The sequence below is a fragment of the Protopterus annectens genome, chromosome 1.part1, assembly GCF_019279795.1.
Source record: "Protopterus annectens isolate FY-2018-M chromosome 1.part1, PAN1.0, whole genome shotgun sequence".
In the NCBI taxonomy this organism is placed as follows: domain Eukaryota; kingdom Metazoa; phylum Chordata; order Ceratodontiformes; family Protopteridae; genus Protopterus; species Protopterus annectens.
The window spans coordinates 1,460,106,381-1,460,128,865 of record NC_056726.1 but is presented as its reverse complement, the minus strand read 5'-3'; positions in this window follow the sequence as shown (position 1 = coordinate 1,460,128,865).

Genomic DNA, 22,485 nt, shown 5'->3' with positions numbered 1-22,485 from the left:
CAATAAGTAGCCTGTTTTATTTTTGCTTATTTGTAGTAGTTATTGCTTATTCTAGATATTTATAGCAATTTTATTGTATACTGCTTACTTGTACTGTATTTCATAGCTATTGGCTCACTTGTGATAAACATTTCTGCAGTGTTTTCTCCCACCCTCCTTCCCTATTGGCATCTTGTCTTTATACCTGCTGGCCTTGCAGTTGCCCGCCCCTACTCTAAATCTGATCTTGGACACTCCCCCCAGTCTAGTGTCATTAGCTCATTCTACCTAATACAGAGAGAACATCTGAGAAGGCCAACCCACTTAGTTTCTTTCCTTCTGTTCCTCCTTTCTCCCTTTCTTAAAAAAAATGCCTGAATCTCCTTGTGTTCTGACTGTGCTTCTCAAACATTTTGGAAATATAGAGTATATTTTAATGCATTTATTAAAACTGTATTTGCCTTAATATTGCTACAACTCAAGTGCTCTAGGTTGCACTGCATCTGAATTGTTTTAGTGTGTTTTAGCTGCTTTTCTGTATATATAGACTTTTCTGTATATGTAGACTAGATGCTTATTCTACTGTATTACTGCCTCTTAAATAGTTTTTCAGTTGTGCACTTGCGTTGCTTCATTTAAAAAGTTTTAAGTTGCTAATTTTGTAGAGTTTTAATCATATTTACTGTTTAGGGCTACACACTGAAGTGTGTTAGCCTTTTCTGTGTTTATTTAGTGTATTATTGCGTTGTTTAGCCTGTTTTAACCAAAAATAAAAAAAATACTATCTTGTTTGCTTGTTTCCCACCTTTCCTAGCTAGTATAGTCCAGATCCCAGGCCTTGCTGGTTTCAGGACTTTATTTTCTTTGTTCAGAGCTATCCAGACCTTGCTGTGGTAGTGGGAAGTCCTACTGCTTACCAGTGGGAGTGGTGAGCATTGTACTGCCTATCTAACACTAGAGGAGTGGTTTCCAGCTCTGAAATTGTAATTGTAGCTATTTTGGGCTGATTTCTATCCCTTTAAACTTTCTGGCTTAAAAACACACGTGTTTGCGTATTTTTCGCATCGTGCAACTATTCCAGGTGCGAGAAAGTCTGCTCTTCAAATATTCCCTTAGAACTAGCTGGTTTCTCAGTAGTAGCACTAAATTCTGAACCCCTGTGACTAGCACTTGCTCTAGAACCTGCTGAAAAGCACTAGGAAGCCTTAAACTGATACAAACACTCAAGTATCCTCGTTAATAAGGAGAAATTAATCATAGGCAATAAACAGTCTATAATTGCAAAGTACCTTGCAAAGGTAAGGGAAAATAGCTCTTGTACTTTACTAAAAGGCACCCAAACAGGCATGTCCAAGGGTCAGCTTCTGGTGATTTCTCCTGTCCTCCTGGTGAATCTGGGCATAATGGGGCAATGCAGCAACTGCCTCATGTACGCAGACAACCCTCTGCTCCTACCACCCAACACTACAACCTGCGAGAGATGCACTTACATAGCCAAACTGGAAGCAAAACTCTCTTCAGCCAAGATTGTGCTAGACAGTCAAGAGGAGAAGGTTAACACCTGCACTACACCTCAAGCAACACATAACCCTTCAAAACCCACACCATCAACACCCCCACATAACACCAAACCCACATATGCGGAGACCCTTAACATTAACCTGCCCAAGCAACAAGGACCTCCGAAGCTGAAAGGGAAACAAACACCAGTCACAACCAAAGTGACACATAGCTCACAACACCAGTGTGCCACCCAACAACAGACCCTAAAGCAAGACAACGTACCCAACACTTGAGTCATAGATGACTCTATAGTCAGGCACACTGATGTCCCACTCACCAGGCTGAACAAGGAGAAAATTAGAGTCAGCTGCCTGTCGGGTGCAAGGATCTGCCACATAATGCATGCACTCAAATCACTCCACAAGTACAAATATGACTGTCATTTTCCATGTCGGGGTGAATGACTTGAGACATATTTCCCTGGACTACATGAAAAGAGACATGGAAGAGCTCTCGGATCATGTGGCCCAGGCAGGTATGACCCTAGCCCTGAGTAGCATCCTGCCTTCGCCCAGAATGATACCACAGTATAAGGACAAAATGATTGAATTCAACAATTGGCTAAGCTTCTGGTGTCATTCAAAGGGGATCCAGTGTCTTTCTGCCTGGGATGACATGATCAACAAACCACGATGCTTTGCCAGTGATCATCTGCACCTGTCACCCCTAAGATTCAGGTTACTGGCTAAAGCTCTTGCCATCCATATAGTGCCTTTTTTAGGCAAGGTTCAAAGTACAAAAAGTACAGTTTTGTACCTACCATAAATGTAGATGTTCGAGGATCCACATTGCTGCAGTCCTAACACTTGGGTAGTCCGCTGTCCCAGTCGGCCCGAATACCAAAGTATATGGCTGACGTCGGTCAAGGCGCATTAGACTGACGTCAGTACGTCAGGGTACTAATGCGCATGCCCCACGTCATATCCTCAGTCTTTTCTTGCCCCAGATGTCAGAAGACCCTAAAAAGACAAGGCCAAAACCAAAAACTCCAAACATTCCTGCACCAAAAATATGTACAATATATACAAAATTACCAGAGTATAACCTCACCTACACAACCACCCCTAAACACAGAGGGACGGAGGGAGGGTATTGGACTGCAGCAATGTGGATCCTCGAACATCTGCATTTATGGTAGGTACAAAACTGTACTATGTTCTTCATTCCACATTGCTGCAGTCCTAACTATTGGGTAGAATCCCAAAGCAGAGGTAAGGGAGGCTGGCAAATCATAAGGAAGCAGGAGCTGACAACATGCCTTGCAAAATAGCTGTGGCAAAACCAGCCCTAGATTTAGAGTAGAGAGGAAGGTGATAATGCTTAGAGAAAGTATGCACTGAACTCCAAGTAGCTGCCTCCAAAATATCCTTAGTTGCCACCCCCCTTAGAAATGCTGTTGAAGTGGCAGTAGCCCTAGTGGAATGAGGCCTAATCCCAGCTGGAATCTCCTTGCCATGATGGGAATAACAAAATGCAATGCAAAACCCAATCCACTTAGAAATAGTTTGTTTTGACGCAGGCTTGCCCTGAGAACTCAAAGCAAAAGAGACAAACAACTGCTGAGACTGCCTAAAATCCTTAGTCCTGCTTAAATAATAACGCAATTGCCTGTGTACATCTAAAGTGTGCAAAATCTTTTCCCCTTTATTTTGGGGATCTGCATAAAAAGTAGGCAAATGAATAGTTTGGTTTAAAGCCACACTAGAAACCACCTTAGGCATAAAGGAAGGATTAGTACGTAATGATACCCTATCCTTATGAAAAATCAAAAAAGGCTCTACCACCATAAGGGCCTGCAATTCAGAAACCCTTCTTGCAGAAGTAATGGCCAACAAAAAAGCAGTCTTCCATGACAAGTATTTCAATTCAGCAGTAGCCGCAGGCTCAAAAGGTTGTAGAGTAAGTTCCTCCAACACAAAATTGAGATCCCAAGCAGGAGTAGGAGCTCTACGTGGGGGTCTTATATTCTTTGCCCCTCTAAGAAATTGCTTGAACAAAGGATGCGAAAACAATGGTGGGTCACAATCATAGTGAGCTGAAATTGCTGCAGCATGAATCTTAATGGAAGAGAAAGACAAACCTTTGTCCAATAACTCAGTAAGATATTGAAGAGCCACACTCAAATTAGGCTCAGAAATCTCCAAATTGTTTGCTGCACTCCAAAATAAAAATCTCTTCCATTTTTCTGCGTACACTTTCCTTGTACTAGGTCTTCTGGCTTCCATAATCACATTTAAAACTTGTTGAGGAAGTTGAGACCTGCTGTGTTTCAAAACAGAATATGCCAGGCTGTTAGATGAAGAGAGTGAAGCTTGACATTGAGCAGGTGACCGTCCCTCTGAGACAACAGGTGTGGAATCAAAGGTAAAGGCCAAGGAGGCTTCCTTACCAGACTCCTCAGTAATGGGTACCAGTGTTGCCGAGGCCAATCTGGAGCTATTAAAATCATCCTTGGCTTGTCTTGTCTGACCTTTAGGAGCACCTTTGGGAGAAGAGGCAGAGGTGGAAAGGCATACACATGAAGATTTGTCCAACTGAAAGAAAGAGCATCCACTTTCCAAGCTGTGTGATGAAACCTCTTTGTGCAAAACTTTGGCAGCTGGTGGTTTAGTGGAGAAGCGAACAGATCTATGTCTGGAGTTCCCCATGACACTGTCAATTTTCGAAATACATGAAGATCCAGTTTCCACTCGTGGGGATCCATGATTTGTCTGCTTAACACATCTGCTAAGGAGTTCTGTGCTCCGGCAGAAACCTTGCCTGAAGAGTTAGTTGCAAGCTGAGCGCAGTCTCCCATAAAATCATTGCTTGCCTGCACAACGGGTAAGAATGTGTTCCCCTTGTTTGTTGATGTACCACATGACAGTTGTGTTGTCTGTTAGAATCAACACCTGCCCTGGAAGAAGTAACCCCTTGAAAGCCATTAATGCAAACTGGACTGCTAACATCTCTTTCATGTTGATATGTAGATGCTGTAGTCTGGCAGGCCACTTGTCTTGTATCCACTTTCCATTTAGATGAGCTCCCCAAGCAATGTCTGAGGCATCTGTCGTTAGAATCTGACTCGCCTCTGGCCGGGTCACAGAGAGTCCCTTGTTTAGGTGACATTCCTGAGCCCACCACAAAAATTCCTTTTGAATGCAAGGTATTATTTGAATGACAGTGTCCAAATCCTGGCAGTGCTGTGTCCATACATTTTGAGATACCATTGCAGCTTCCTCATATGCAGTTTGGCATTGGGAAGCACCAGAATACAAGATGCCATGAACCCTAAGGCTTGAAGGACTGTCCTTGCAGTCAGCCCGGACTGAAGAGATAGTTGATGGAAGTAACTGGAAAGATTCTTTTGTTTGTCCGGGGTTAAAAGGCCATCTGGGCTGCTGTATTCAGTCTCACACCCAGAAAGCACATGTCTTGAGAGGGTACTAGACTGGACTTTATTTCGTTCACAGAATACCCTAGGCATCTTAGCACTGCTATCACAAATTCCAAATGCTGTAAAAGGTCTTCCTTTTCTTGAGCCAGAATCAGGCAGTCGTCCAAGTAAGGATAGATTTGAATTCCTTTTAGCCTGAAGTAAGCTATCACTGGAGCCAGAACCTTTGTGAATACTCTGGGCGCAGTAGATAAGCCAAAGGGCAATGCAGAGAACTGATAATGAGAATTTCCAGCTCGAAAACGCAGATACTTCCTGCAACTTAGTCTGATAGGCACATGAGGGTAAGCTTCCTTGAGATCTAAAGTTACCATCCAGTGATCTTTGCCCAGCAGAGGTAAAAGCTGTTGTAACGTCAACATTTTGAACTTGGGAATGTCCAGATAAGTGTTGAGGATAGATAAATCCAAAATTGGTCTCCACGTGTTCCCCTTCTTGGTACTAGGAACAGGCGAGAATAAAATCCTAGGCCCCTTTCTGGCACAGGAACTGGCTGAATGGCCCCTATTTGGAGCAACAGAGAAATTTGCTTGTGAGCCTCTTTTCTTTGTAGAGGAGGAATGTCTGGCATGCCTTTGAAAGGAGGCAAGGTATGGAAGTAAAACCTGTAACCGTGGTGAATGATATCCAAAACCCATCTGTCTTGGGTAATTAAATCCCAATTTTCTTTGAAAAGAGCCAGCCTTCCTCCCAAAGGTGCTGCCAGGCGAGAATGTACTGGCAGCTGAAAAGGTAGGTCATTGGGTCTGTTTACGAAAGGACTGACCCCTGCCCTCACCAGAAGACTGAGCAGGTGAACTCCTGTTCTAGGCCTAAAAGAACCTTGAGCCCTGCCCCTACCACGTCTAGACCTACCCCTAGACTGGGAATCATAAGCAGGATATGTCCATCCCTTAGTAGGCCAATTTCTACTAAACTTGGAGGCTGAACCTGCAAAAATCCTTAACAGTTTGCATAGACTTAGCCTTGTCCTCCATTTTCTTTAAAACTGCTTCCACAGGCGAACCAAACAACACATCAGACTGTAAAGGAGCATCCAAAATCCTTGTTTTAACATGCTCAGCTAAATTCTGATCCCTCAACCAGGCGTGCCTACGAAGAACAGAACCAGTGGCAGCCACCCTCGAGGAGGCCTGCACAGCATCAAAACCACACTGCAAGGAATGCTTACCCACCTGTTCAGACACATGAACTAAATCCTGCAACTCTTTACACTCAATACCTTCTGCCAGAGCATCCACCTTAGACTTCAATTGTGAAAGGAGATAATTCTGATATTTTAACATGTGAAACTGACAATTCAACGCCCTCATGGCTAAAGTGGAAGAAGTATACACTTTCTTTCCCCATCTATCCAAAGCCCTTGCCTCTTTATCAGGAGGAACAGGATTTTAACAACAGAAGCCTTCACACCTTTAGGCCCCTGAGAGACAGTTTCCGGTCTGCCCTAGGACTCTTAAAAAGATACTTATCAGCTTCAGGCACCCTATAGTACCTATCCGCTGTAACTGGGGTAGGAGGCAAAGCATCAGGATTCAGGGAAGCCTCTGCAAAACATCTTCCACCACATTCAGAACAGGAGGTATAGCTAAAGGCCTATGCTGGGGTAAAACAAGAATTCCCTAAGCCTCTTCCTGGAATCAGAGAAATCTTGACCTTCCCATTTAAAATGCTCCCTCATGGAATGCAGAGTCTCTGAAAATGAAAAATCCTCAGGAGGAGAAGCTGAAGGAGTAGAATCATCCACATCAGAATCAGAATAAGGAGGATACTCCTGCAAGTCTTCAGCCAAGACTCAGAAGCCTCGAACATTGCTCAAAACTCTCAAACTCAGGTTCCACCCTAGGCCTCTTATCAGGAGGGCATAGAACCTCTAATCATAGTAATCAAATCCTCTGCCATTTTAAGCATATGTTTCTTAGGCAAAGACCCTGAAGCACTAGGAGAAACCCCACTGAAGCTAAAGTAGGCCTGCCTCTCAAAGAAGCCTTGGAAACAGAAGGGGAGGCTCTAACCACCTTAGGAAGAGAGGGAAGAACAGCCACCTGAGAAGCCCCTTCAGCCTGGCCTACTTCCTGAGAGGACACATCCTGTAACAGTAAAGTCTCTCCCTGAGACTCCAAAGAAACTCCTGGCAGAACCTCCGGCTCCACTGAGCCTTCTAAAGAACCGGCGTCCGGGACTGTCGGTTCTTCCACTCTAGGCTTTGCTGCTTTGTCCTTGCACTTTTGGCGAAGGCGCCGGAGCATCCGACGGCATTTTATAATTACAACGCTTCCCAAAAACTAACCTGGCACAGTCTAACCTTCTCTTAATAGTGCGTTTGTTAAATCTAGCACAAGAGCGGCATCCAACAACGTCGTGCTCAGGCCCTAAACAAGGTATACACAAAGTATGGTAATCCCTATGAGGTATTTGTTTCCCACAAGAAATACAGTTATTCACTTTTTCTGACATCCGGTTAAATACTGAGGCAAGAAAAAAACAAAATATTCCCCAATGGGGTACTTAGCCAACTTTGATTCGGTCTGAAACTCTGACTTCAGAAACTTTCAGAACGCCAACCTGCACTCGCAAAACTGCTTCTGCATCGGACCATGCGGCAAAAAAGACTGAGGATATGACGTCGGTCATGCGCATTAGTACCCTGACGTACTGACGTCAGTCTAATGCGCCTTGACCGACGTCAGCCATATACTTTGGTATTCGGGCCGACTGGGACAGCGGACTACCCAATAGTTAGGACTGCAGCAATGTGGAATGAAGAACATCCACCACCATAACAGATACAAGCATGCAAAATCTGAAGGTAAAGCTACTCAATGCTAGAAGTCTAAACCTCAAAATGCACTCTGTTGAGGCACTCCTAAAAATGGAGAACATCGATATCTGTGTAGTAACTGAGACCTGGTTCAAGGCTACATAGAGCACCCCTGCAGTACCAGGCTACAATTCTTACCACACTTTTCAGCCACCAAACCAAGACCGAAACACTAAAGGTGGAGGAGTGTCCATATTCACCAAGAATATTCATACGTCCAGGCTAGTTGCCCAACGCAATGCATCTGAAATTCTCCAGGTGCAACTAACACTAGGTAAGACTGCAATCTAAATTGTAGCTTGCTACTGATCTCCCACCATGCCCAATGATTCTCACTACACCTTTCTAAACATACTGGAAAATATTAAGATACAACCAAACACCCTAATACTGGATGATTTTAACTACCCTGCGATTAACTGGGACAACTACTCAGGTACCAACACCTTTTCCCAACGGTTCTTGGAATTCATAAACTCCAATGCCCTGGATCAACTAATCCATTATCCTACCAGGGGATCCAATACCCTAGACCTGGTCATTACCAACATGGAAGACAGATGCTCCACACCAGTGGTCACCCCCTCATTGGTCAAGTCTGACCATAAGCAAATCACCCTTAACATCCATATCCCACCCCCCAGTAAGGAAACCTCCGTAAAAACTTCTCCAAAGCCAACTTCATGCTACTCAAGTCAGAAGTGACAAACTTCATGACACAAATACAGATGGGAGCTGAAAGTTTGACTGCTGAATCCTACACTAAGGCACTGTATGAGCACATCCACTCATGCATGAATCATGCCATCCCAAATAGAACCAAGATGCTCTCCTCCAAAAAAAGGAAGACAATATGGTGGTCCCCTGCCATAAACAAACTATACAACAGAAGAAAGAAACTGTTGCAGAAAAGAGGAAAATCCTAGGATGCAAAAAACTCCATTACCAGCCTCAGCATGAAGCTGAGATCACTCATAAAATCATCCAAAGCTAGTTATGAAAATAAAATTACCAAATATTCCAAAGACAACCACAAAGTATTCTATAGTTATATCAAGAATCTAAATGGCAATGCTCAGATCTGCTCTGAGCTACAACAGAATGGCATTAAATATACTGATCCCAAGGATATTGCCACTATCCTGGAAGATCTATTTATGGCCAACTTCACCCATCTCTCACCCCCTAAAGGGCCCATCTCCATCTCAATACCAAAATGTTACCAAATTCCAGTAATTACGGCCACACAGATAGAAACCGCACTCTCCAAAGCTAAGAATACAGCATCCATGGGACCAGATGACATCCGGGGCTGTGTACTACATGGACTACAAAATGAACTGGCACCTCACCTAAGTGTCATGTTTAATCATAGCCTCACCTCAGGCTTCGTGCCCACTGAGTGGCGCACAGTTACAGTTATCCTACTTAACAAGGGGGGGGAATCCACCTTGGATCCCGGGAACTACTGTCCCATCAGTCTGATGAGTCTGATTTGCAAGGGCATGGAATGCATTATCATGGAACTTATAAACAAAGACATTGGCAATCTTCAAACACTGGACCCCACCCAGTTTGGGTTCGTGAAGGGCCAATCTTGTCTCCTGAAACTGACTGACTTCTTAGAATCAGTCTCTAGAGCTGTGGACGAGGGTAAGGTGGTCCACACAGCCTATCTGGACCTCATCAATGCCTTCAACACCATCCCCCACTCTGGAATCATAAATAAACTTACTAAGCTGGGCATAAATCCCTGTGTCTCTTAATGGGTTGCCAACTGGCTTACTGACAGAACTCAGACTGTAAAATTAGCCGACTCCAAATCCAGCTCCAGACAAGTGACAAGTGGAGTACCTCAGGGTTCAGTCCTGGGACTGCTCTTGTTTGGCATCTACTTCTCTGAAGTACAGGCCAACACTAAGGGACTCTGGCTAACAAAGTTTACAGATGACTGCAAACTGGGAGCCATTATTGAATTCCCAAATTATGTGGATATTCTACAAAAGGGCCTTACAGAAACAGATGCTTTGTGCCAGAGCCATGGGCTCAAGCTTAATGCCAAGAAATGTATAGTTATCCCCTTTGGGAAAAACATGTACCCATGAATTACCACATAGGTGGCAGTACACTAAACACTGAATGTGTGATTCATAGGTTCATAGGTTCATACTAGGCTATCTGCCCTGGGGCATTTATAAGCCTAGCCCGATTGTGTTTGGCTTATGCCACCCCTTGATTTGAGTATACTGTGCCCCTTTTAAAGTTTAGTTTACTGTGCCTCTGTCTAATAGTGACACGGAAGTAATCCCCGGGACAAACCTATGATCCCCCATCCACTCATCAAGATTCTTCTTGAAGATTCAGTGAGGTGCTCTGCCTAACATGAATTGGAATTCTATTCCAGAGTGAAGGGAGCCTCTGGGTTATGAATCTGTCCCTCCAGCATGTTCTAATTATTTCTGTGCTGAGGTTCAAGTCCCTCGAGCGCGTGGCTCTAAGGGATTTAGATTTACTGAGGTGGAGCATGTCCATTAATTCTGGGTTGGACATAGCTTTATATGTCAGGCACAGATCGCCTTAAAGTAGGCGGTATGCAACTGAGTAGAGCTGGAGTTTTTTTAACCGAGCAGCATATGGCATCTGTTTGAGTCCCTTGATCCTCCTGGTGAGGTACTCTTGGGGTCTTTCTAATTGCTGCAGGTGTCGGGTAAGGTACATCCCAAAGGGGGCATTGTATTCTATGATGGGCCTGATGAGGTATGAATAAAGGGGCATGATTACCTCTCTTGATCTAGATGTGAATCCTTTCATGATGAGGTGGGCTATGTAGAAGGTCTTTCTAACCACTTTGCAATGTGGTTGTCAAAGGAGAGATTGCTATCAACTTGGGTCCCCAGATCCCTAATTACTTTCTCTGTACTTAATGGGTTACCACCTATGTGGTAATTTGTGGGCACATTGTTTTTGCCAAAGGGTATGACTATACACTTTTGGCATTTAGCTTTAGACCATGGCTTTGGCACCAGTTATCCGTCTCTGCGAGACCTTTTTGAAGGATGTTTGTGTCAGCTGGAGAGTCAATTATGGTGCCCAGTTTGCAGTCATCTGCGAACTTGGTGAGCCATAGTCCTCCACGCTGGCCTGTACCTCAGAAAGTAAATACCGAACAAGAGAGGTCCCAGGACAGAACCTTGTGGGATGCCACTTGTGACCGGTTTCAAGTCTGACATGGCCCCAGCAACTCTGACTCTGTGGGTTCTGTCTTTGAGCCAGTTTGCGACCCATCTTGTGACATAGGGTTTATATTTAGGCTGGATAGCTTATCTATGATGCCTGAGTGGGGTATTGTGTCAAATGCCTTGAGGTCCAGATAGGCTGTGTGGACTACCTTCCCTTCATCTATGGCCTTGGTGACTGTTTCGAAGAAGTCGACCAGGTTCAAAAGGCAGGATCTGCCCTTGACAAAGCCAAATTGGGTAAGATCTAGTGTCTGTAGGTCCCCAATGTCTTTGTTTATGAGTTCCATGATGATCCTCTCCATAGCCTTGCAGACCAGGCTAGTCAGGCTTATGGGGCGATAGTTTCCAGTGTCCGCAGAGGCGCCACCTTTGTGGAGTGGGACCACTGTTGCTGTACGCCATTTTTTGGGCACATATCCTGTAGTGAGGTTGAGATTGTACAGCAGTTTTACTTGAGGGATTAGTTCTTCTTGGAACTCATGTAGGACACAACCCAGGACGCCATCTGGTCCCATGGAAGCAGTGTTTTTTGCTTTGGAGAGGGCGGCCTTCACCTGAGCATCAGAGATGTTTGGGAGGCTGCACTCTGCCGGGATAGATACTTGCTCTTTTGGGGTGGAGAAGTTTGCACTGAACCTGTCTGCCAGGATATTGGCGATGTCTGTGGGTTCAGTGTATTTTTTGTCGTTTAGAATCAACACAGAACAAGTCTGGGAGTTGCATCCCAGGTTCCTAACATAACTGGGATTTCTTTAAGTGGAGCATGTCCAACAGCTCAGGGTTGACATGGCTTTGCATGTTAAGCAGAGATCACCTCTGAGTAGAGTGATGAGAGACTTAGGGACACAGGTGGACAGTGGTCTCACCTTCGATAACCACATTGCCACAACAGTCAGGAAATCCATCTATGTGGCACACCTCATCACTAAGGGCTTTTCATCCAGAAAAAAGGAGGTCATTGTCCCACTGTACTCATCCCTCATTAGACCCATTATAGAGTACAACGCCCTGTTTGGTATGTACCTCAGAAGACAACAGCTGGAAAGGCCACAGAAATACCTCACTAAAAGAATCACAGGCCTAAAGCAGATGCCCCATGCTGACCATCTAAAAAAATTCCAGCTATACTCTGTGGCATATCGTCTACTCAGAGGTGATCTCTGCTTAACATACAAGGCCATGTTAAACCCTGAGCTGTTGGACATGCTCCACTTAAAGAAATCCCAATCCCTCAGAGCCAAACGCTCCAGGGGATTTAAACCTTGTCATCACAATGAACAAAATATGCTGGAGGGATAGGTTCCTGACCCAGAGACTCCCCATACTCTGGAATAGACTGCCCATACATGTCAAGCAGAGCACCTCCTTGGCCGTTTTCAAAAGGAACCTTGATAATTGGATGGGAGATAGGAAATTCACCCCGGGGATTACAGGGGTCCAGGGAAGTAAATATTGAGGGAAGAAATACCCATGGAATTGTTATGGCTAGGCTTGTATAGGCCCTAAGGCCGATAACCTAGTACCAACCTATGAACCTATTACAATAATATTCAAAGAGGGCAAAGAAGATAAAGACAGATACAATATGTCAGATAATTCACCACAGTAGAAATACTAATGTGTATGCAGAAGTTAATAAAGTGAGAGAAGAAATAGGATCAGTACACAAATTTAGAGCACATTAGGGCAACAACTGTATAGAAAAATAGTAGACTCAACAGACATAACTGTACATTAAGGTATAACACATCTGATGGGAGGAGTATTTGCTTGCTGATGGTCTATTAGCTATGAAAAGGCCATAGAGATGGTGCAGAGTACATCCTGGGATTCTAAAAGGTCCCAAGGAAGCTGTGTTCTTTGCTTGGATAAGGCATGTAACTCTTGATCTACAGAGATGTGAGATGCAGGACAAGTACTGGGGATGTCAACAGGGCCTTTGGGGGTGACGGGGGATGAAGTTTGCACTGAATCTATCTGCTAGTAGGTTGGCTAAGTCAACAGAGTTAGTGTAAGTGATACTGTTAAGTACTAATTCGGAACACACCTGGGCTTTGTTTGGGGACAAAGCCCCCCACAGGGTGTGTTTTAAATAATGTGTTTTTTGTGACATTACTAGGTTGGCCGAGATTTGCTTAAATGTACATTCAACAGAATTAGCATTCAATGTATTAAGATTAATGAATAGGTGTTCGATGGGTAGTCACTTTGATGAAATGATACAGACCCAAGAAATGCTTGGTGCATGAAAAATGAGGAATGTCAGGATTTTTTATGGAAATTACAAATTAAAAGCCTGTCAGTGAAGTAAAATCTGCCTTATTAAAAAAAATGTTTTTTTCTGTAACGAATTAGAGACTATAGATCATGTCTTTCTGCCATGTAAAAAGATTTCAAATACTGTAGGAAAATGTAACAGAAAAAATGGTGAACGAGTTTCAAGAATATAAACAACTGACTATGGATATGATTAAATAAGGGTTTTATGAAGATTTAAATAAGGAATATGTTAAAAGGTTGGATAAAAGAAGGTTTGCATTATTTTGGTTATTTGGAATAAAAAATTGTATGAGATTATGTTTAATGAAAATTTGGTTATTCCAAACATATTAAGGGAAATTAAGTGGTGGTTATGGAAAAGGGAAAGGGGTCTATAAGTATCTGACATGGAAATTTTGTAGGAATGGATGTATAATTTTTTCTGTAAACATGTAAATAAGTGAATATATTAATTTGTTTATATTTGTAAATCTGTTTAAATAATTGTAAATAATGTAGGACCTCCTGCTCTTTCCTATTATCACAACAGGCCATAGGGTGCATATTGGGAAGGGAAGGAGTTGGAGTTGGAGTCAAGTGTTGCTTGATGGCATTCTAATTGCTGTTTTGGAAGATGGTGGCTTGTCAGATGACGAAATGCTGAAAATTGTGGATGAAAATGACCCTAGTACAGTTGGTGCTGCTTCTTGGAGAGATATAATGGATCATTGTAATCTGGAAGGAGAACAGGATATTAATTGTGGTCAGAGGTTAAAAAGCCTAGATCATGCTAATACTCTATCTGCTGCATGGAGGAAGTGCTGTTTGTGATCTACCAAACGAAAAGCCTACAACCTATATAAATGTGGTTCAGAAAACAGCCTTAGCTATTGCAGACTTTCATTATCAGGCTATAAAGTTGCCTGTTATATGAATTTTATCTATTTCTGGACAGGAAATCTGCTGGGATGTCATTTAAGACACTGTTATGTCACCTTTATGTTTCTCTGGTAAAGATATAACAACCTTTATCCATATAGGGGATACTGTTATATCTCCTTTAGCCTTTTCTGAAAAAGATTCAAGAGCCTTTACCCATGTAGGCAAAGAGCCTTTCTGCAATGTAAATTTTGAAACTTTTTTTGCTATGTGGTTGTCATAAAGATTAATATGTTTACCTCAGGGTTTGATTCTTACCTTTTATAGAAAATTAGCTAGGCATAAAGTAGCCCACAAGGGCACCTTGCCTACCATTTACCTATGGACCTGTTAATAAGGTATTTGTAAACTTCAGAGCCAATGGATGTATGAGACATAGCCTTGTAGCTCAGGGGTTAGAGCTCTGGTCTATTAAGTCAGGGGTCATAAGTTCAAAAGTTAGATTGCTCCTGGGACTGCTCCTTTTTTGTGTGTAATTACTGCTTCGTTTTTACTCTTTTTACTGCGTACCTGCTTTTTCCTGCACTTTGAATTTCTAGTACGTCTGTATTTCATAGCATAGGCTAGATTCAGATTTGCTGAGTCTAGGCTGTTTGGTATTACTTGAGCAGTAAAACCAGCCATTCTACTTTAAGAAAGCCATCCTGCACCCCTGTGTGCCCAGGATGTATCTGAGTTGGGGATTGCTGGAAAAAGTCTCAATTTTGGGCTTTCCTATTGGTTAATTTGTGTTAAAACTGTTTAACTTCACTTATGTTTAAGCCCCGCATTTGTGCTTAGCTGCGCACAGCGCTGCGGCATTTAGCACTGCCTTGTATAGATGCAAATACTTAGAAACAACATTTCCCCTTGATATCTGTTAGATAACTCTCATTAGCTCCACTGTCTCTCTGTGTGCAATGCAATTGCTCATTGCTACCTATTGAGCAACTTAGTTGCACATTCTGAAGCGTTGATGCTGTCTTCCACCCTTAGTCCTCCACGGAATAGCTGCCTTTGTTAGCCTCACAAGCAAATCCTAGGCCATCTAGACCATCCCCACTAGTTACTACAATATATACCTGCCATAATGCACAGTTTCCCACCATTTCTCCAGCCAACCTGACTGACATGGGTATCCTGAGGCCATGTAGTAATTACCTCATGTATACTGACAACCACTTGCTCCTAAAGCAAACAAATACAGCATGTGAAAGATGTAACTATACCATGAAATTAGAATGAGTCCTCTCACTTAACAATGCACAAGACATAAAACAGGTTGTCAGCACACACAGCTCCCCTGTCACACAAGCTAAGTCAAGACACATAAACCTACACACATGAATGTACTAAGAGCCTACCAAAAGATGAGAGACCTCCCAAGCACAAACACCATACACATACTGGTACACAAACAGAATCCACCACTACACATGACAACACACATATCAGTGTATCAACAAATAAGCCCCTAAGTCAAAACACATCATAACCTAATGTTCTGGTCAAAGGCGACTCAATAGTGAGACACACAGATGTCCCACTCACCAGGTTGAATAAGAAGAAGGTCACAGTCTGCTGCCTGGCAGGTGCTGGGATCCATCAAATCACCTACACACTCGTCACTCAGCAGCAATTACTGTTATGACTCTGTCATAGTACATGTTGGTGTGAATGATGTGAGATGTACCACTTTGGACTATATGAAGAGGAAATGTCACCAAACTCTCAGATTATGTGTCCCAGGCAGGTATGTCCGTAGCCTTTAGCAGCATTCTCCTTTCACCTAGGATGATGTCACAATACAGAGAAAAATGATTGATTTCAATAATTGGCTTAGCTTCTGGTGTCACTCAAGGGGGATCCAGTATCTGTCTGCCTGGGAAGACATGGTTGACAGTCCATGCTGCTTTGCCAGAGATGGCCTTCACTTGTCTCCTCAAGGCTTTCAGATACTGGAAAAGATGCTTGCCTCCCCCATAGTGCCTTTTTAGGCAATGTCCAAACAACAAAACTTCTAGCATAAAGAAATCCACTAAAGAAAATTCAAAATCCTGCTGCTTAACGCTAGAAGCTTAAACAGTAAACTGCACTCCCTGGAAGCACTCCTCACCTTGTAAGATGCTGACATTTGTGCAGTCACTGAGACTTGGTTCAATGCTGCTGAGAGCACTCTGGTTGTACAAGGCTACAATGTCTATCCCATGTTCAGACCCCAAAAAGAGAGTGAACGAATCAGAGGTGGAGGTGTATGGAGGTGTATCCATCTTCATTAAATCCAAATACACCTTGTGATTGGTGAAACAGTAAAACTCTCTTGAGCTACTCCAGGTCCAATTAACTATAGGTAAAATACCCCATCCATACCATCCCTATCTACAGGTCCCCTATGATGAAACAGGAGATGCGCACTGCCTGACTGGACTTGCTAGAATCACTCAGTATAAATCTAAACATCTTGGTTATGGGAGATTTCAACTATCCTTCCATTGACTGGGTGACTTATATGATCACAAACACAATCACTATGAGGGTCCTGGATGTTGTTAAATCAAATGCCCTGGCAGTTGGTCTGCACCCCCACAAAAGGCTCAAATGTCCTGGATCTAGTGCTCACCAACATGGAAGGTGGTGTCAGTGCACTACCCCCATGTGTGTTGCCCTCCCTGGTAAGGTCAGACCATAAATCTGTCTCATTTGAAGTAAAAATCAAACCTGACACCCCCACATGAGTAAAAAAACTGGAAAATTTCTTTAAAGCAAACTATTGCCTGCTAAGCAATGGTATACAAAATTTTAAAGCCCCTGCTAACATAGGCAACAATGACTTTTCTGTATTGGAATACACATATGCCCTATACAGCCACTTAAACAAATGCATTGAATCAGCTGTACCCAAGATCTACAAAACCAGGTCTTCCTGAAAAAATAAGCTACCCTGGTGGACTGTAAGTATAAATAAGCTATACAACAAAAGAGAGAAACTGATGTCTAAGAAGAGGAGGGAACTTACTCAACAGAGGAAGATTACCTGCCACAGCTTGAACAAGCAAATCAGATATCTTGTTAAGTCCTCTAAGGCTAGCTATGAGTATAAATTAGCATCTCTAGCTAAAGACAATCATAAGGCATTCTTTAGCTACATCCAAAATCTAAAAGGGAATGCCTAGCTGTGTGCCGAACTTATAGTGGACAGTACTGCTCACATCGAACCTGAAGAAATTGCCAACTGATTTGGCAATAACTTCACCAGCCTGTCCCCACCAGATATACCCCAAAGCATTCCTAACACCAGTCCTCTATTGAATATCTCCAAAGAACAGATCCTACAAGCACTCTCATAGGTTAGTACTAAGCTAACTGCCTTTGCAAGCCATTGTAAGCCTAGCCAATTATCCCTTGTGAGACTCAAACCCTGCACCTTGTGTTTGTAAAGCAAACACCTTAACCATTAGGCCACCCTCCCAACTCAAAAATGTAACCCATTCCCATACCGGGAGGCTCTCCAAGGCTAAAAACACAGCACATCCTCTATGAGACCAGATAACATCCCAGGCTGCTTACTAAACAATCTAAAACAAAACCTAGCAGAAGCAATTGGCAATCTCTTTAACCATAGCCTGAGAAATGGCTTTATCCCGGCAGAGTGGAGAACAGCAACAGTGATCCCCTTGCACAAAGGGAGTCCATTAACTGACTCTGGGAACTATTTACCCATAAGCCTAACCAGCCTTATCTGCAAAACCATGGAAAAAATCATCATGGAACTTATTGACAAGGGCATAGGTGAACTTGCATTTTATCTGTCTTTGGCCTAGCACTCTTGTGTGGGGTCATTTACTGCACTGTTATAACTTGTTGATACTTGTTAACCTCTGCTATCTCTGAAAAAACAAACAAAAAAAAAAAAATCTTGCTTTTTTCCCACTTTTCTGAGATTTAAAAAAGTTCAGTTACAGGCTTGCTGTTCTTGAACTGTTTGTAAGTTTCTGTGTGGCCATTTTTTGCTTGGGCTAAAGGAAAGTCTCTCTGTTGATCAGTGGCAGTGAAAAACACTGAGCAGCCTGCCTGCCCCTGTGGGAGTGGTTACTGACTTGAAAATGTAGTTTTATTGGCCATTTTGGGTCAATTCCAAACCTCCTTCATCTTCCTCTCTTAAAACCCACTTTTGCATGGTTTTGCGCATTTTTGAGCATAGCGCAACAGCGGGCAGCGCCGCCTAATTGGGTTTAAACTATTCCTGGCTCCACAAAGTCTGCTCTTCACTTTTTCCCTTAGAACTGCTCTATCTCTCAATTTAAACACCATATTCTCATTCTAAGGCCCTTCACTGGTCCAGTTAAGTAATCCTACAAGTTAGCACTATTAAACCATAAACACTACTTACTCTTATACTCTCTACGACTACCCTGTCCTCTATTGGTCCATCTTAAATTCAGTGTCCCTATTACTCTAGCATGTCCAAAGGTCAGTCAATGGTTTCCTCTCCAGTCCAGCTGGTGAATCTGGGAATTTTGAGGCAATGTTACAACTGTCTCATGTACACAGACAACCCTCTCCTCCTCCAAACAGGTTCAAATATATGTGAGAGATGCAACTATTTAGCCAAACTGGAGGCTAGGCTCTCTCATCTCAAAACTGGTGTAACCAGTCAGGAGGAGAAGGTAACCTCACACAACACAATTCCAGTATCACATAGTCCCACCACATCAACAAACCAAACACATAAATGCACAAAAACGTACTCGGAGGCTCTAAATAAAAATCTACCTAAGCAACAGAGACCTCCAAAGCAGACATCCAAGCAAACGCTACCTCAAAACAAAACACACACAACACATAACCCACAAAGTCAGTGTGCCAAGCAGTCACAGCCCTTAAGGCTGAATAACACACCTGATACTCTTGTTATAGGTGACTCTATTGTCAGACACACTGACGTCCCGCTCACCAGGCTGAATAAAGAGAAGGTCACAGTGAGCTGCCTGTCGGGTGCTAGGATCCGACACATAACACAAGCACTCAGGTCACTCCAAAGCAAATACAAATATGACTCAGTCATTGTACATGCTGGTGTGAATGATCTGAGATGTACCTCCCTGGACTACATGAAAAGAGACATAGAGGAGCTCTCTGATCATGTAGCCCAGGCTGGTATGACCCTGACCTTGAGCAGCATCTTGCCCTCACCTAGAATGATGCCACAGTACAAAGACAAAATGATTGATTTTAACAATTGGCAAAAATTTTTGTGTCATTCAAAGGGGATCCAGTGTCTGTCAGCCTGGGATGACATGCTCGACAAGCCACGTTGCTTCGTTAGGGATGGCTTACACCTGTCACCACTGAGCTTTCAGATATTGGCAAAGGCTCTTGCCACCCCCATAGTGCCTTTTTTAGGCAAGGCTCAAAAGTCAAACCCACCCCCATAGACAGCACAAGGAACAAGAAACTAAGGGTAATGCTCCTAAATGCCAGAAGTCTTAACCTCAAGATGCACACACTCGAAGCTCTCCTCAGTATGGAGAACATCGATATCTGTGCAGTGACAGAAACCTGGTTCAAGGCTCCAGAGAGCACCCCAAGCACTACCAGGCTATACCTCATATCATGCTTTTCGGCCCCAAAACCTGGACCGAACCACAAAAGGAGGGGAGTTTCCATATTTATCAAGGATATCCACACCTCCAGGTTAGTGGCATTGCAGTATCAGAGACCATCCATGTGCAACTAACAGTGGGCAAGACTGCTTTTCAGTTTATAGCATCCTACAGACCACCCTCTCAAAGTCAGGAATCCCATTCGGCTTTCCTGAAAACATTGGAGAACATGAAGATCTCTCCAAACACCATTATATTGGGTGACTTCAACTACCCAAACATTGACTGGAAGCACTAATCAAGCCCCAGCACCTTAGCCCAAAGATTCCTGGAAATTATAAACTCAAATGCTATGGAACAACTAGTCACCACTCCCACAAGAGGGGACAACATACTAGACCTGATCATTACCAACATGGGGACTCTATGCTCCACACCAGAAGTATATCCCTCATTGGTAAGATCAGACCATAAATTAATTTTACTGGATGTCCACATCCCGACCCCACCCCTAGCCCAGAAAACCACAGTGAAAAACTTCTCAAAAGCGAACTTCTCACTTCTCAAAACTGAAGTGGAATCCTTCAAGACCCCAGGGCCAGTGGAAACTACAGCCCAAACTGCAGAATCCTATATAAATGCATTCTACGGACATCTCCAGGAATGCATGGATCATGCTATCCCAAACAAAACCAAGACCCAATCATCCAAAGGCAGGCGTCCAGTCTGGTGGACCCCTGCCATAAATAAACTGTACAACAGAAGGAGGAAGCTACTACATGATAGAGCAAAATCCCTAATAGGGAAGGCATCTCTGATCAGTACTAGCAAAAAATTATGATCCCTCATAAAATCCTCCAAGGCCAGCTTTGAGAGAAAAATAGTACAGGACACCAAAGACAATCATAAGGCTTTTTTCAGTTATGTTAGTAACCTGTGATGCAACTCCCAGACTTGTTCTGAGTTGATTCTAAACGACAAAAAATACACTGAACCCACAGACATCGCCAATATCCTGGCAGACAGGTTCAGTGCAAACTTCTCCACCCCCTCCCCCCCAAAAGAGCAAGTATCTTTCCCGGCAGAGGGCTGCCTCCGAAACATCTCAGATGCTCAGCTGAAGGCTGCCCTCTCCAAAGCAAAAAACACTGCTTCCATGGGACCAGATGGCGTCCCAGGTTGCGTCCTACATGAACTACAAGAGGAACTAATCCCTCAAATAAAACAGCTATACAATCTCAGCCTCACTACAGGATATGTGCCCACAGAATGGCATACAGCAACAGTGGGTCCCACTCCACAAAGGTGGAGCCTCTATGGACCCTGGAAACTATCGCCCCATAAGCCTGACTAGCTTAGTCTGCAAGGCTATAGAGAGGATCATCATGGAGCTCATAAACAAAGACATTGGGGACCTACAGACACTAGATCCTACCCAGTTCAGCTTTGTCAAGGGCAGATCCTGCCTTTTGAACCTGGTTGACTTCTTTGAAACAGTCACCAAAGCCATAGATGAAGGGAAGGTAGTCCACACAGCCTAGCTGGACCTTGCAAAGGCATTTGACACAATACCCCACTCGGGCATCATAGATAAGCTATCCAGCTTTAATATAAACCCCTATGTCACAAGATGGGTCGCAAACTGGCTCAAAGACAGAACCCACAGATTGAGAGTTGCTGGAGCCATGTCAGACTCGAAACCGGTCACAAGTGGCATCCCACAGGGTTCTGTCCTGGGACCACTCTTGTTCGGTATATACTTTTCCGAGGTACAGGCAAACGTGGGAGGACTATGGCTCACCAAGTTCGCAGATGACTGCAAACTGGGCGCCATAATCAACTCTCCAGCTGACACAAACATCCTTCAAAAAGGTCTCACAGAGACAGATAACTGGTGCCAGCACCATGGTTTAAAGCTAAATGCCAAAAAATGTATAGTCATACCGTTTGGCAAAAACAATGTGCCCACAAATTACCACATAGGCAGAAACCCATTAAGTACAGAGAAAGTTATTAGGGACCTGGGGACCCAAGTTGATAGCAATCTCTCCTTTGAAAACCACATTGCCAAAGTGGTTAGAAAGACCTTCTACATAGCCCATCTCATCACAAAGGGTTTCACATCTAGATCAAGAGAGGTAATCATGCCCCTTTATTCATCCCTCATCAGGCCCATCATAGAATACAATGCCCCTTTTGGGATGTACCTTACCCGACACCTGCAGAAATTAGAAAGACCCCAAAAGTATCTCACCAAGAGGATCAAGGGTGTCAAACAGATGCCATATGCTGCTCGGTTAAAAAAACTCCAGCTCTACTCAGTTGCATACCGCCTACTTCGAGGTGATCAATGCCTGACATACAAAGCTATGTCAAATCCAGAATTAATGGACATGCTCCACCTCAGTAAATCTAAATCCCTTAGAGCCACATGCTCGAGGGACTTGAACCTCAGCACAAAAATAAATAGAACTTGCTGGAGAGACAGGTTCATAACCCAGAGGCTCCCTTCGCTCTGGAACAGAATTCCAGTTCATGCGAGGCAGAGCACCTCACTGAATCTCTTCAAGAAGAATCTCGATAAGCGGATGGGGGATCGTAGGTTTGTCCCAGGGATTACTCCCGTGTCACTATTACACAGAGGCACAGTAAACTAAACCTTAAAAA